Source organism: Notothenia rossii, assembly GCF_949606895.1.
Source record: "Notothenia rossii genome assembly, chromosome: 9".
Lineage (NCBI taxonomy): Eukaryota > Metazoa > Chordata > Actinopteri > Perciformes > Nototheniidae > Notothenia > Notothenia rossii.
The window spans coordinates 50,624,916-50,641,639 of NC_136907.1; positions in this window are offsets into that span (position 1 = coordinate 50,624,916).

Genomic DNA, 16,724 nt, shown 5'->3' on the forward strand with positions numbered 1-16,724 from the left:
TATAATGGTTTCTACATTTGTGCAGCGGTCAACTCAGGGCACAGGGTGATTATGTTCATTGACAGAAATCTACATATAATTTAATTAAGTGAACGTAGCAATACCATTTATGGCCACTATGAGTCAGCAGAAAAAAGGGTGTAAACGCAACACTGACATTGTTGGCATGGTAAAATTGTTAGCAAACAGTTGCTTATTATAATATCCATCATTTAGAAAGTAACATCATTTATGTTGAGTCGTGTTAATGTCCACCTGACTTGGTGACAGTGGGTAGGGACTTGCCGGTTCAAGTCCTGCACAGATCAAATAGAGACTGTGGATGGTAGCTGGAGAGGTGCACTGCCGAGGTGTCATTGAGTAAGTCTTCAAACCCCCAACCGCTCCCAGGCGCTTCACCATGGCAGCCCTTTTGCTTTGACACCTCTCCACAGAGGTCCTGTGTGTGCATGTGTGTATTCCGGGCCTCTGTGTGATGTAATGTAAATATCACCAGAGTGAAAATTGAATTTTCCCTCAAGGATTAATAATGCATGTCTTACGATCCGAAACAATAATACTTAATTGTCAGATCAAATCTGACATTTTTCTCGCATCACAGCAGATCCATTTGCAACATAAACAAGGACAAGACAACAAGATACAAGGAAACAGACAATATACAATCCCTGAAGACAATATGTTCATTGTACATTGGACCTTGGATTTAACTCCTTTGAGGATTGACTGGTGCACAAAGCAGTGCTTCAGTCTAACCCCATAAAATCGTGGGACTCTGTATGTCCGAATTGAAAGTAACAGTTCATATTCTCTGTTCAGGACAGAGGTGAGAAGTAACTAAGTACATTTACTCAAGTACTGTAGTTAATTACAATTTTGAGGTACTTTTACTTTACTTGAGTATTTCCATGTTATGCTACTTTTACTCCACTACAATTCAGAAGTAAATGGTGTCCTTCTACCTAATGTATTTAATATCTTTAGTTACTTTACAGATCTGGATGAATGATGTGAAATATAATCAAGTGTTAAATCAGACTTTAGTTCCACCTGGAGTAAATTAACAAGCTACCCTGCAGTATACAAAGTCATTCAAACTAGCTGCACCTTTACCAGCTTTGAGAACACTTTAATGATCAATCATTATAAAACATATCATATATATTATTCTGAAATGGACCAATCTGCCCAATGACTACTTTTACTTTTGGTACTTTAAGTATAGTTTGATACTACTAATACTTTTGTACGTTTACTTGAGTAACATTTTGAATGCAGGACTTTTACTTGTAACAGAGTATTCCTACACTCTGATACTTCTACTTTTACTCCAGTACAAGATCTGAGTACCCACCTCTGGCCAGCCCCAATGTTATTATGGTAAGTTGATGGAGGGTTGACCTACAATATTTGAGCAGATGTTCAGCAGTTTTGACTCTAAAGCAGTGGACAAACACTTGTACCATGAAGTATTGCAATACTGTGAAACACTCAAAATCAGATGGGAAGAAAAATGTGTCTACTTACTGTGAGAGGACAGATGATTTGTTTTGTCCTTTTATAGATACTCTATATTCAATATCATATTTCCAGGATAGCTGATGGTCTTTAATTACACCCAGGTATATTCTTATGACAGGACATGCTTAATTTTACAGAATGGATGAGAGTCAGATGGTGAGCAATTTACTCAGTTTTATTTGTGTTAAATGCAAGTCATTCCAATTTTAGCTCTGTTTTGGGTCTCCACCAACTTTTGAGGGAAACACCTGGCTCTTTAGCAGATAAATATGTTAACCAGATTGTCACTGCCTGTCTGCAAGCTGTCCTAGGCAGGCAGTGGTTTAATCTGAGCATGAGAGTACAATCAAACCAAGATCTATAAGACAAGTATTTCTGTCTAATAGTGTTGGAGACCCAAACAGAGCTAAAAAGAGACTGAATATTGGACGTATCAGTTGGAAACAAATATGACTCCTATGGGATTATAACGTTGCTCTGTATCTGTGGATGGGAAGCTATTAGCTAATATGTTCGTACTTTATTGGTGAGTGTCATATTTTGTGTTGAAAGCTTATTCTGTAGCCCCAAAGTGGTTTAAAATGTTTGACCTTTATTGCTTTAAATACGGACATGTACAGTATTTACTGCTGGTTATAGTATAATTCGTTTTCATGTATAATAACAAAGAAAACTCATGACCTGTTTTGCAACTACATTGTGTTTGTGTCCTTGGAATAGTTATTATTTTCAAAACTGGTTTGAATCCTTTGAAATGTAATGGAATAACAGTTGTAAGCCAGTGTGTTTTATGGGGCTGATTTATGAAAGCCTCTTTCTGTATGAGGCCGTAAACAAGAATTATAGTTTGTTTGTTCTTTCTCCTTTTGTTGTTGCCTTTCATTAACAGAAGAACAAATCTAATCATCTGTTCTGCCTTGTATTTGTTTTTTTGCGCCTTTATATGAAGACTTCACCGAGCAAAAGGAGGATCTGTGCATCAAACGGCATTACTTACACACAGGCACAGATCATGACCTCATGGGCCTCAGGTTGGAGGGGAGAGAAGAGGAGTCAATGTGTGGTCCAAGGCTCTGTGAAGTGCTCTCATAATGAGGTCAGGGTGACGCCGTGTGCCCCATGTGTGAGTGTGAGTCAGACGCCTTGAGAAAGGGTTATTTCATGTTTGAGCGGATTAGCCTGACCTAACCCCGGGGAGGATTGCAGGCTGCTACAATTTACATGCAGCAGAAATGACTCCACAGCCAGATTTAAAGGTAGCTGTGGTGATGATGATGATGATGATGAGAGCCTGTGACTGTGAGGCCCCTCCGAGCCCCCCCACCCCCTCTCTCCTCCTCTTCCCCGCGACTGCTGGTGACACAGAGCCTGGTTGTTAAACAAACTGAAATTTGGGTTAGAGATTGTATCTGTCGTGAGGACCCGTGGAATATTACATCATGATGCAATCTGCTGGATGCTTCAGTGTGTACATCCCTCATGTTTTCAGAGAAGGGGGTTCCAACAGTGGAGCGTGAGTGCCCCCTAGTGTAGGAAAGGCGAATTGCAACAACTGCATACCAATTCTAAGCAACGCAATGCACTTAACAAAATAGAACAAATCAAGGAAGAGTACACAGCTTCAAACAATGCGCTGGCATGATTAAAAAGTCAAACAAACAAAAAAGTATAACTTGTAAAAGCAAGTTGGCCTTCCAAGGTTGCCTCAACATCCTAGTGATATTCATAAGATTATGTTTAAAGATGCATCAGGGCCATATGAACAATATTGTAAATAAAAACATAATTATTAATTCAAAACAGTGTTTTAGCTATCATTTAAGAAATAAATAAGACTTAGACTACATAAATAGCATTGGAGTTTTCAAGGATGATTGTGACATTTGTTTGACCAAATTTAAGAGTTTGTTTTTTTAAATATAGAAATCACGGAAGAAATTACCAAATAAGTAAACTTTGTAGTGCCGAGGACATGGAGTCAGAGGCGGTGCAAGGAAGGTGCAGAAATAGTAATTTATTAACAAGCTGCAAGGGACATGTTGTCGGGTCGCAGCCCGGGTCGACAAGAGAGAGAGCCAAGAGGGCACACACTATATATAGGTAACCCATAACATGTCCGTGTGGGAACAATAACCGCAACTGTAGTTCCTAGTTTGAATTGTGTCCGAGTGGTTAAATAGGTGGTCACCACAACTTTTACAAATAATAAAGAATGAAAGGGGCCCTATTATGCTAATGTATACCTCTACTGTGACATGTCTCCATGGTTTAATGTTCAAAATGGTCTTTATTTTTTCTCACACTGCCCGTGCTGCAGCACCTCCTTGCTCAACTGCTAAGAGATGTCCCGCCCCTTAGCCTATCACCACGGCCGTTTTTTTGGCACTGCCATAGGCGCCGCGGTCGCCTAGGGCGCCAGATCTGGGGGGCGTTGCGCTGGTAGCTCTGGGAGGAAAAAAATCATTTTTGACCGTTGGTGCTCATCCTAATTTTCGGCCTTGACAACATTCATAATTAAGTAAATGTAACACCCTTTTCACCCCGGTTACACTTTTCATTTGCCCTGTACGATGGGCGCTGTAAGTGATGAAAGTGGGGGATGTTGGCTTATCAGGCGCCCAGCTCACAGCCAAAGTGCGAGTGAATGTGGGAGCGAGCGAGGGAGAGAGAGAGAGGGCGCACCGGTACCAGCGACGGCGCTGTTGTTATTAACATCTGGTGTTTGCTGCGCTAACGGATAGGCTATAAGAAGAAGATGTTTCTACATCAAGGGTGGAGGAGAGCTCTCTACTCTCGGACAGAGGTACAGTAAAGGACTTCCTCAGTGTTCAGATAGTTAACTTTAGTCTAAGTTATCTCAGTGGATCTCAAATGTGTTGATCACAATTTATGTAAACAAATATTTCCAATGCACTACTTTATAATTATTGGGATAGACAATTTTGAAATAATTTCAATGTATACTATAGGACAGTAAACCAAAAATATCGTTTAAAAACAGAGAGATAAAAAAATATGCATAAATAAATAAATGTTAACTAGGGTAAAATAAGTTATGAATGAACAACAAAAATAAAAAAAGTTACATTTATTTGTTATTGGCTATGGTAGGTTATTGGTTATGTTCACATACTTATTTGATTATTAAAATGTAAAACGATCTTTTTCATATGGGTGTTTTATGGTTGTACCCCCTAGATCAGGGGTATTCAACTAAAATTCAACGAGGTCCAGTTAGAGAAAATCTCCCCAAGCAAAGGTCGGGAACATCAAAATGTCTAACTTGCTTTATGAATTAATGTGATATATATTGAAGTAGCCTGTAGCTTTATCAACGTCTGCATGTAATCAACAACTGACTGCCAATCAAATAAAGAAAGTACAATTCAAAAACAACAACATTTATTGTCAATTAACATTGAACTATACAGATATACAGTCAACACTGTGGATATGTGTAATGTTCCTCTCGGGCTGCATTTAAAAATAAAATAAATAAAATAGCTTTTGAAAATATGTCTTAAAGTGCTTAATTTTAGATTAATAAAATAAAGTGTAGCAGCAGCTTGAGTTTCCCTTTTTCTTTGTTAACCGTTTCACATCATGACTTAACTGTTTCAGACGATTATAGAACAATATCAGTCTTTACACATCATAACAATTGAACAGTTTTAAAGTTTCTCTTTCTTTACCTCTGCAGTCCCTCACTCACTTTTTTTAAATTCAGTGCGAGAATTGAGCTCGAGCTTGTCCTGCCAGGATTTAATAAATCTGGGCTGAAATGGTGTCAGGGCCATTCTCATACACATGCGGGTGCTCATTGGTTACAGTGATGCAAAAACAGGTATGGTGAAAAAAGCGAGAACTATTCGAAGCAGAAAAAAAACCGCGTATTAAACCATCTGACAAAGGCCTGTGCTATAATGCTTCAATTAACTGGCTATTCTTTATAATATACTGAGATCAATAGGAGACAGAGATGTTAAGTTATTAATCAAGGGTTTTTATTATTATTTACAGCAGGGGTGGGGAACCTTTTTCCTTTCAATTTTTACAACATCCTCCGAGGGTCGTACAAATTATTGAACTCAACCTCTGCTTAAAAAAACTAAAATCACAGCCCTTTCATTTGGCCTTTCTTTCATGCTGTGCAAAGAAAAAGCAACCTCTTAATCCAGATATCTCACCATGAGCCACGGTTGTGGCATGACCACCAAAACAGAAAGATATGGACACAAGATGTGTGCAAATGTATTTAGTATCGTATCCATGTGAACAGGATCTAAGTGTGGGGGGGGGGGCCTAACCTCCTCTAGGGGGGTCCGGGGGCATGTTCCCCCGGGAAGATTTTTTTTTTAAAATATTGAAGTTAAAAGCATCAATCTGGTGCACTTTGAGAGCAAAATTAAGAGATCTATGGATTCATCTTTCAACACCCATATGAAACAGAACTGTAAGCAGATTTTTCTTTTTGGATATTTTACAAATCACTCCCCTTTTAAACTCTATTCTTGTTATTTTTAACAACTTTGTTTTACTGTCATATAGTATTTTATACCTGTTTTTCATTTAGTCTCTAATGTCTCATTAATAACTATAATGATCATATCAAGGTGTGCCTTAACCTCACTGAGCTGAGGTCCTTTGAGCCTCTCAGGAGAGAGCGCTCTTCCACCTGGTTGTAGAAAAGCTCTTTAAATTCGTTAGCATAGCTAGCTAACCAGATGCTAATAACAACAGATCGCCACTGTGCTTACAACTAAAGACACAGCCATGCAAACACTGCGGCATGTGTACGGCTCCTTATGGGTACTGCAATATTTGAAGGGCTGGAGCGGCGTTCCGGTGCTCTCCGTCAGCAGTCACTCTTTTCAGACGAGAAATATACCACGTGGAGACACGTTACGCTCCTGTTGTGTTCAAGGAACCTGTCCTTGGCCAGGAAAAACAGGTACTCGCTTGTTTTACGAATTACACAAGTCACCCAGAATCCGCGTTAAAAAAGCGGGAGGCGCCGAAAAATCCCCTATTAATGTATTGATTATAGCTCCGTATAAGTCGGCGTCTGGGTCCGGATCCGGACCGCGGTCCGCCTGTTGCCGACCCCTTCCCTAGATCTAGTCTCTAGTAATTGTGTGCTCCAAGTGCACCAGATTGAAGCATTTTAATTTATGCGACAGCAAGAATCTCGCCTAGGGCAGCAAATTGGCTAGAACCGGCCCTGCCTATCACGCACAATGTGTTGAAGCGCCAATAGAAGCGTGGGTGTTTCATTATGATGCCACTATGTTTCGGAATTAAACAGAAGACTACAATGGAGGTGTTTCCGGCAGTGTGTGGGAGAGAAACACAGGGATTTTAGCCTTTGCAGACCATTTACATGCACACAAACCTAACTGACACACTCCAGGAAAGAGAAAACCCCAAAAACATAACAGGGCCTCTTTAGATGATTAGCCGTTTTTGGATAAACGGTTGTTTGCTCTCCTTCAAATGGATGTTTAAAATGTTATTTATGAGCTACAGCCAGGAGGTTGTTAACTCAGCTTTGCATAATAATGAAAAGACCAGATGGGTAACAGAGTTAAAATGTACAATTTTGTTTCTTTTAGTACAAAGCCATCCACCCGCTTAAGATGGAGCCTCCAGTGCTTTGTCCCAAGAGGAGTGGGCTTATAAACAAAGCTGTCGGGTTATTGTCAGTGTTGTAGTACAAGCAGTGAACCCAGGCCTGTAATGTTGGAGAAGATATTGGTTTAACCCTTTTTAATGTCCCTGTCTCCGTTGCAGCGCTTTCGGTAAATGCTGCCCATGTGTTGTTAAGTTGTTAAGTAATTCACATTTGTTTTGGTACTTTTGTGTTTTTATATTTACAATGTTTTGGATACTGCAGCTTATTTTACCTAATGGAAGCTGTAACACGTTTGCCCCTGCCAGCCACTGTACTGCTCTCTGTATATATATTCAGATTTTTTTCCCACATGGAGATTGTTTCTTATTATTTATTTATGAACAATGTCCTTAAGTGCCTAGCCTCACAGTGTTTGAGTAAGTGAGCCAATATCCCTGGATCCCAGGCTACGCACTCAACTGTAAACTGAATCTAAAAAAAGCTCATACCCAAGTTTGGAGAGGCAGTAGTACCACAGTGTCACTGCTACTCAAACAGTATGCATGATGTTCAGTAAACGACCAGTCAAAATGGTTCTAACGTGTTTTTAAATGGAGCAGAAATAGAACTAGTCTCCCAGTTCAAGTATCTTGGAGTCGTATTGGACTCAAACTTGACTTTTAAGAAACATATTAAGAAAGTATCAAATACCATTAAATTCAACTTGCAACATTTTAAACAAATTAGACCTTTCTTAAATACTGTTTTACAAACTTGTCATTTGCTTGTGCCACAAACCTGAAACCCATAGAACAGCTGTACAAGAGAGCTATCAAGGTGTTTGACAGAAAGCCACATTCCTACCACCACTGTACCATCCTCGAAAAACACAATTTCTTAAAGTGGACCTATCATGCTATATTTGAATAATATAGTGTAGGACCATACCTATATAAGGCATATTTATATTTTTTATTTTTCAAAATACCAAACAGATCATGCATTTTAGCCATTTCTCATTTCGCTCAATTTAACACTGTCTTTGCATGGGCTGATTCTGTGAGAACAGCACCATCTACAGGCCTGGCATATGTACTACAGCGTCTCCAGCGCTTTCGGATGGCAATGGCTGTCTCCTCCTGATTGGTGGAGTTGGCCCAATAGCCGTAGCGCCACTTCTGTGACGTCACAGAAGTGTTCAAATCTGGATCAGTCTGTATCAGATCCGTTGCAGCCCCTTTTTAAGAGATTTGGGTATGGAGGAAAATAGAGAGGGTTGTGTTTTCTGACACTTGGTGAGTTCCCTGGAACACCGGGGACACATATTCATGTATAAAAGACGTACAAAAGTGCATTTTGCATGATAGGTCACCTTTGAGTTTTGACAATTTTAAGTCTTTTAAAAGTATGTGTTTTTTTTTATAAATGTTTACATGGACTGGCCCCCCCTCCCTTAGGAGAATTCATCCACAAAAAACACACGCTGCACTAGGTCAGAAACCAGAGGAGACTGTGAAGTCCATCGTAGATGGACCACTTTTGGACAAAATGTCCTCTCCGTTAAAGGCAGCTCATTGTGGAATAGCCTCCCAACTGAGATACGGGATTGTCCCACTCTCAATAGCTTCAAAGGTCAACTCAAAGAATGGTTGAGAAACAAACAGACGTGCGATCACCGCGAAATGCACTTTAACACAGGGGTACCTTCTCTTGCACTTTAGGTAGCTCTTTTATCTTCTCTTGCACATTATATGTCGTTGCTTGCTGCTATATTCTACTGCCATGTAGTAAATACTTATGTGCTGCTCTTGCTCTTTTGCACTTTTTGCATATCATGTATTTTGTTTTTGCTATTTTTGTAAAATGTAAATTTCTTAAATGTTTTATGTGAGGGACTGCGGATGGAAATTAGCTCAAATCTAAATCTGGCACTGTTACGCATTACACATTTTTTATGTTTTAAGTGTTCATCACTGTGCATTGTCCTTGCCAAATAAACAATTAAATAAATGAAATACTCTTTCCTTAAAGTCAGTCGCAGTGACAGGAAGTATAACAACCTCTGCAAAAGAGAGGATAAACATAATCATGGATTACAGTGCTTTGAGCTGTAGAGGAGGACCGATCCTAGAGCTGTACACCGCGCTGCAGCTTCACTACAGTTTATATACCCTGCTCGTAAGGTCATCCTGAAACCCTCTTGTTCACCGTTTCTGGTCCTTCATTGGAATGTTTTCACTAAATGAGCACGCCTTTAACCTGTCATGGGTTATTCTCCAGCAGTGTGACACAGTGTCAGACAGAAGTCTATCAGCGAGACACTCGATATATGACTAATTCCGACGATTTCGAGCTTACCTAATTATGGTAGGTCTTTGCTATAACCCCTAGGGGCATTATTAAGTTAATTTGTTTGAAGAGGTTAATTTAAAGGTCACCTATTATGCAAAATACACTTTTTCATATCTTTTATCCATAAATATGTGTCCCTGCTGTGGTAAGAGATTTGGAAAGTTTCAGGATAAAATACTATCCGTAACAGGAAGAATATAATATGTTAATAGAATTGTTCCTCAACGCGCTGCAACCCTCCTAATGCCTTGTGCTTTAGAAGTGGGGAGAAAGTAGCCAGCAGTATATTTAGTGTATAACATTTATGTATGCTAAATTAAGCTCAGCGCAAGTTAAACCAGGAATCGGCTCGGTATTCCCCTCCCGGATGATAGTCCCTGGGTCTAATCTCCAAACACCATTACATTCATCTGTGTATTCTTGGCAATACATATACGTATATTGTTATTGTTACATCAAAACAAGTCTCTCCTGATTGAAATATTTTTACAGTGCATGGTTATTGTTTAGTTAATTGGATACTAATTGCGCGCTACCTCTGTACAGGCTTTTACTTTCCTTTCCAAAAAGGGTTTAGCCTGTCAAGCCCTGAGCCTGTTTTTCAGGTCTCAGGCTCGAAAAATGACATTCCCAGAACAGATGACAATAACTTCACTTCTAAAAGGGGTACATAAATGATATTTTTTCTCAAAGCAATGATAAACCTGTGAGTTGAATATAGAGAAGTCAGAATCAATATAGAATATAGAATTTTTATTTTAAAGTAAATTCAGATTTAACATATAGTAAACAAATGTAAATTATAGTGTCCGTCCAAAAAACACATTACTTATATTGAAAACCACCCTTGAATGATGGGATAGTAGACTAAAAGCTTTAGGAATCCCAACTACAACATATAATAAGTACCCTGTATCAAGATTGATGCAAAACAAGTGCAATTTGACCTTTTTAGAGAGGTTTGGAAGAAAAAAAACACGAGCCTGAGACCTGAAAAACAGGCTTGGACTTAACAGGTTAAGAAGCCCTGAGACACAGTTTCGTGAGCGGGGGCTTCCGGGCTTAACAGGTTTTAAACTAGTTAGGTTCAAACTTGGGATATCGTTGGGAAAGATTTGTGAACAAACATTCTTATCTAGGCTACATGCTGGTGCTTTGAGTTGAAATCCTCCATTCGTGCTGACAGCAGTGTTATATCGACTTAATTACAATAAGTAGTGTTTCTCATAAAGTCTTGGATGTTTACACAAGTACATGAGTGATTGGATTTTTTACCGTACTATAAACAAGGAAAGTGGTCCTTTAAGAGAAGTTAAAGTTTACAGATTACATCCGCTGTCAAGAATAAACCACAGTAGTTTCTGGTAGTGAGACCAACCACGCACTTGCCTGTTATTCTTGCTGGGTAAAAATAAAAAAACCTCATAAAGAGAAGAAGGAATATATATTAAAATAGGAAAATACGTATGTTATTATGCCAACATCCATCAAATGTACTGTTGGACTTTAGCAGGTTTTCTTTTCTTTACTAGATTGCTGACTCAGCCTTTTTTATGGTCCACAAATCCTCGATCTCCGACAGTCATCCATACACTGTGACTGGGCTCGGCAAGCATGCTACTCAGTTCTGTACGTTGTACAAACTAGAGCTTCAACTAGTGATACGACGTAACTCAGTTCATCAATTATTCATATTTGCCAGTTTGATCTTTAAAGGTTTTCTATCATACTATTTTTAGGCATATATTATGGGTCTATAGAAAAAAATATAAAAGACATGTCTATGATGTTTTTTGCTCAAAATACCAAACCGATCATGCATTTTAGACATCCCTCATATCCCTCTATTTCAGCCCTGTTAGAGAAACACTGATTCTGGGTCCTTAGCTTAAAAAAAAGGGGGTGGGAGCTAATGCCTGCTCAGAATTCTACAGAGATACTCAGCTAAAAGCTGCCGTGATGAAACACTATGGCCGTTTTCAATCTCGAGGATACTGGCTTGGTAGTCGCGTACTTCCAAGTCACTTCCTTCAGAAACGAAGCAAGTATACTTCCAAGCCACGGCTTCGGAAAACGAAGAAGAATGGAACAGGCTAACAAGTGTGCCACTCTCTCTAACGGTTTCAACATAAACTGTACCGAAAATAAATCCCTCACGATGTCTATCTAATTATGAACTTGCTTTACTTTCACGGAACACATTTTTGGTGATAACAAATGTAACAAAGTAACATATTTACCAACACATGTTCTACGCCACAAAGACCATATTACCTCCAAAACGTAGCGCATTGTTTCTGATAGTGACGTTTCTGATAGGGTCATACATAGGCGGCGCGTGAGGCTCAGGTTTGGGAAGGCTAAATAACTTTTTACCTGACGCTGCCCGCCTCCGGCGTCTATAGAAAAGAGATCAACTCAGTGAAAGCACCACCTGCTGACCAATCAGAGCACAATGTGCAGAGTTTAAATCTATCAAGTCATATTACAGGTTAAAGGAAATTCAGTTTAAACTGCCGTATGCAGAGAAGACGCCGACGTGTCGCACTTATCATTCATTTCACATCATCAATCAGATCATCGATCATATAATATCACAATATTTCCCTATCTGAGTCAGCTTCTCGAGCCATATCTCTGGCCGTGCAACACTTACATGGTGACATACTGTATGAAGAAGTATTATTTTAAGCAACACATTAAGTTGACTCGAATGTAATTAAAGTCAGATCTCGTGTCTTAGATGGGGCAGTGATATCATAAAACTGTTGTACGCATTCAAACACTGTAGTTTATTTATGTTTTAACCAGTTGTTCTATACACCTTGCAGGTGCAACTATTTGCTGTATTCTGGATTATATGTTTAAGTCATGGTCATGTCAAAGTTCATATTTGTCTAATATTAGTTTACTTTTCCTTAATGAAGTATGACACTGCGCTGTCAGTACACTTGTCCCTGTTTGTGATTGGTCAAATGTAGCTAATCCTGCCCCTTTCACAGTTTCAGGTGAACGCGCTCTCAGCTGGAGAGAGAAACCCTGGCTTGATTTACCGAGTTGATAACCAGCATCGTAGGACCGCTTAGAGATCTCATTTGTTAGGGTTAGATAAGATAACTCAAACATATCCAGGATCTGTTGAACTGGCTTCGTACAGGGCACAGGTGGCTGCATGGCAGCGCTAATGTCAAAGACACAAACATTATACATTATATTTTTTATTTTACCAGGATGCAGTAACACAAATATTTGGGAAGGCTTAGCCTTCCCTAGCCTACAGTACCCGCCGCCCCTGGGGCCATGGGTATAAAGCCAGCCCACATTTCCGATATTACGTCATATCAGCAGCAAATCTGGATCAGCTTGTTTTTAGAGATGTGGGTACGGAGGAAAAGAAAGAGGGTTTTGTTTTCTGACACTTTGTGAGTTCCCTGACACAACGGCGACATGAAAGACATCAAAAAGTGCATTTTGCATGATAGAACCCCTTTAAAGACCGTCACACAACATGAGAACGAAGAAGAAGAAGAGTGCCAGAGTTCTGTGGGGGCCCAATCCGTACACTGGCTTCCCGTTTCGTAGATGAGTGATATAATTGTATTTAAAGTCCTCAAATCACTCAGTAATCTCGGGATGAAATCGATTTGTGACTTATTTGAAGATTAGAATCCCGAGGTAGGCTATAGCCCTTAGGTCTTTAGGAAGCAGTCAATCGGCAGTACCTTAAGACACCAAAACAGAAACAAGTGTGCTTCTTAGATGTAATATTCCCCATGAGATAGAGCCAACATCCTTGCCATTTTCAAATCTAAATGTAAAACTCTGCTTTTCTCCTGTGTCTGTGATTGATTGGCCCCCCATCAGCGTTTTTATTTCCCTGCATTTGGGGTAATCTTAATATGAATTCAGAATCTGTAGATATTAGTACTATAAGCGTTGAGGTTTTTGTTGTGGTCCAAGTAGAATTGACCAATCACATTGGTTATGCAGGTAAACATCGGCTGAAGTCTTGATTTTGATTTTACATCTACTTGTGAAACAATGTGTCCGTGCAAGTCGTCTCTCAACTCCATCCTCATGTTTCAAGTTGCTTTTAAAACTATAAACACTGAGTAGCACAAAGAAAAAGTAGTCTTATTATCTAAAGGCTGTTATAGTGACACGATGCAGTTTTGATGATTAGACAGATTTGGGCTTAAATCTTTCACAGAGGAAGATACACTTTATGGATGAAACATTACAACTAGAAAATGAAGTACTTTGAATAGATTTCAAAGCAGTTTTGTTAAAATCAATTATTTGTTGCTTTTTACTTTTAGATACACTTGTATTAATGCAAAACTTTACAACTGGTAGAATAATTGGGAATGTGAATAAAAGCCCTTTATGTTTTCAAGGCTATTTCAGTGGAATGCAGTTTTGTTAACATCAATGATCTTTGCTTTTTTTGCTAACAGTCCGCTGCTAAGGAGGATTAACGAACAATGTGTTGTCATATCAATTTGCAGAAAGAAGTCCAGTAAATTTAGCGTTAACTGTGGACAACAAACATTAGTTTTTTCCATCAGAAAACACTGTGGAATACTTTTTGAATATTCGTTTTTATTTTTGTGGAGAACACAACCTTTGGATTCTTTATTGTCCCCAGTAACGGCGCAAAAGAAAGACATTTGCGTGGGGATCCTGATCACCTTCTCTGTGTTCTTTATTCATTAATACACCGCTTCACTGCACATTATGACTTACCTAATAGTTCCATAATTAAATAATCTTTTCTTAATTGATTTAATTCTGTTCTTTACTGCTTATTGTTCCTAAATGTCATTCTAATGTTTTTAATTGCCTATATTCAGCACTTGCCTCGGGTAATGAAGTGTGTGCTGTGTAAACAAAGCTGCATTGCCTCGCCTACAAAACATCAAAATGGAAAAACACTCGTCACAATTTCCAAATAGCCCATTGTAACATCTTCAGGTTGCTTCTTTTGTTCGACCAACAGGCTAAAATGCAAAGATATTGACAATAGCATATAACAGAAAAAGCAGCACATCTTCACATCTGAAGCTCGATCCGTAGAATGTTTAGTTTAGTTAATCTAAAATTAATGTGAAGCCTTTTGTTAAAGGAGTCCTTATAAACCAGTGAAGGTCAGAAAGATTTTTTTTATCTTTGTATGAAGAGTTGTTCCGTCTATCCAGCAGAGGCTCCTCTGAGTAGCCAGTGTGACGCAGGACACACTCCAACCGTGTCTCCATCCCTAATGGACGCTCTCATGGAGGCGTGCTGATTCAACCGGGAAGACAGGCCGACTCTGAGGGGCAGGCGGCCTTATTAATGGATTGACTCATTAACAGTCCACACACACACTTGTAAAATGTATGTAAAAGATGCAATTATAAACAGTGAGAGAGTGCTCTTAAATGTCAGATTTGTTTGAATGTGGCTCCATTTACTTCTGTAACAATGCCAGCATCTAAGTAACCTGCTGCCATGCATTCAGGCCGGCATTAAAAATGTCTGCAACTAAATTAAATAGATGAATAGGTGAGCTTGGCTTGGTTTTAAAGCTCAAGAGCATGGGGTTTTTCGAAGAAAGTTGGACGTGCGGAGCTTGTAATGGACTGTAATTGCATCCCATTAATATGTACTAGAAAAACAGATGACAAAGCCTATACAGGAGCTGTTTATTGCCCATGACTAACTTAGTTTTACCGTCAGAATTTACATGTTTTAAAAGAGATATGAACAAGATACGGCGAATAATTTGAGTTTAAATAAAAAATTGTTTAATTAAGTAACATTGTCATAAGATGAAGAAGAGTTCACAGTGTTGAAACCTACTGTATGTTTACACTTTACAGTGTTTGAATTATGTTAAATACTAATTTGAATGTGTATTTCAGAGATACTGAAATTAGCATGATAAGCAGCTAGCCCCAGCCCATCATATCTTGTAATAAAAAGTCGAGAAGAGATACTAAGTCACTGTAGCGAAGTAGCGTAAAGGCAAAGTAGTCCCAGTGGCGGGGAGTGAGGGCCCGCTCGATGAGCTAGCTAGCAAGAATGAGCGAATTAGCTAGTTCTTTCGTCCTTGTTTTTGGTCCCAGAAACTCAAATTTCCTCAAACCGAATGCTCAATTACCAAATTTTAACAATACTGTATCTGATTTATTTTGAGGGGCCATCGTTTTTAAAATGCAACAACAGCTGAATGTTGCTTTATATGTCAAGTAAAGTTTTATGTCAATATGAGCATGAGGACCAACATGCATCAGGCAATCGACAGTAGCTTGTATAAAGTTGAGAGTTAAGTTGTGATTGGATGTAAGGTGGCATGACAACGGAAAGATGTCTTCTTCCAATTTTTAAGAGTTAAAACCTAGTTGCCAAGGTTGTTCAGTGCGACAAATTTCAAAGTCCTACATCGATGTATGAGTATTCATTGTGAGGAATTACTTCATGTGTTTGATCTATTTGTTTGATTGCTTAACAGCCAAGTACGAGTGGAATTAGGACAACACACGGTTATAAAACCTTGCAGATTAAAAAAAAAAAAATGGGATAATGGGAGGCACCAGCCGATATAAGTTAAAGAAGAGGACTGCAGACACGGCATGCATCAAGTCAAGGCGGGCTTCAATGTGTTTTTCTTATTTCTCTTATTAACGATCTCACAATCCCTCAGATTTAGTGTGTAAACTCCTTTTGTGAGGATCCTCCCCCTTAGAAGGAATACACTGCTCTAGTGATAGCTATCCATAAAGATAGTTCGATTTGATCTGGCCGAGATTTTACTGATCGAACGCTGAGAATTTGGCCGACTCCCCATTACAATGAATAATAATAATAACTTGGATTCATATAGTGCCTTTCATGAAACACAAGGAAGCTTAATGAAGGCATGTGCATGAAAATTGGTTTTCAGAGCATTGAAAAACCGCGACAAAATTGCTGAAAAGACAAACTGAAGAAAGACAACCATAATCATCAACCAAACTATTAACAATTCTACATGTTTAAGGACCACCCAAAGGAAGATAAAACCTTTTGTAATAGAGTACTGCAGAGTCCTAAAACCTTGAAATGAGTTAGCATTTAGCACTTCCATTTCCCTCCTTTCTATGTCAACACAATTTTGGATGGGTTTTGGTTACATGCTGATAAGGTATGTGGTTAGCATAAGCTTAAGAGATTTTAACGTTTTTTTTCTTGACAAAGACCACAAATTAAGTGATTTGTA